This window comes from Austrofundulus limnaeus, unplaced genomic scaffold (genome assembly GCF_001266775.1).
Source record: "Austrofundulus limnaeus strain Quisiro unplaced genomic scaffold, Austrofundulus_limnaeus-1.0 Scaffold2637, whole genome shotgun sequence".
NCBI lineage: Eukaryota > Metazoa > Chordata > Actinopteri > Cyprinodontiformes > Rivulidae > Austrofundulus > Austrofundulus limnaeus.
Window position 1 is genome coordinate 34,323 of NW_013955039.1, and position 849 is coordinate 35,171.

General features: G+C 32.3%; 1 long non-coding RNA gene across 1 annotated transcript; it reads left to right on the forward strand.

The window, feature by feature from the left end:
* Positions 1–6: 6 nt before the first annotated feature.
* LOC106511267 (uncharacterized) lies at positions 7–820 on the forward strand. The gene is made up of 2 exons (XR_001309499.1): positions 7–257; positions 721–820. It is a non-coding gene; the product is annotated as an uncharacterized LOC106511267 (long non-coding RNA).
* The last annotated feature ends 29 nt before the right edge of the window (positions 821–849 follow it).

The window sequence follows — 849 nt, forward strand, 5'->3', positions numbered from 1 at the left end:
GGTGATGAGTATTTGTTTAATATATGTATTCAGGTGATGAGTATTTGTTTAATAATTGTATTCAGGTGATGAGTATTTGTTTAATAATTGTATTCAGGTGATGAGTATTTGTTTAATAATTGTGTACAGGTGATGAGTATTTGTTTAATAATTGTGTACAGGTGATGAGTATTTGTTTAATAATTGTATTCAGGTGATGAGTATTTGTTTAATAATTGTGTTCAGGTGATGAGTATTTGTTTAATATTTGTGTACAGGTGATGAGTATTTGTTTAATANACATTTTAGTTGTTCTCAGTTGCTAAATCACTTTTCTTGAAACCGTCCATTTTCACAGAACCTGACCCAGTAAAACTGTTCAAACTGTTGTCAGTCCACACTGAACAAAATAAAACACAATGATCACACATTAACTTCAATCATCTTTATTGTACACAAACTACAGTACATGGTACTTTGTGTACTTTATCCTGATGTTTCCAGCTCAGACTCCTGCCTGGTCCCAGTACCTGGTGTTGGTTTGTTCACATCATTACACACATGTGTGATCTGTTTTCAGATTGTGTGTTTCACATCACACAGCACAGCTTTATTTGTGTCTCACTTTGGCTACCTGATCACTGTGGAATGTGTGAGAATAAGTGTGTTTTAGTGAAAATAGGTGAAAGTTCGTGAAATGTGCTTTGTGTTGTGACACATCATTTTAATAATTGTGTTCAGGTGATGAGTATTTGTTTAATAATTGTATTCAGGTGATGAGTATTTGTTTAATAATTGTATACAGGTGATGAGTATTTGTTTAATATATGTATTCAGGTGATGAGTATTTGTTTAATAATTGTGTACAGG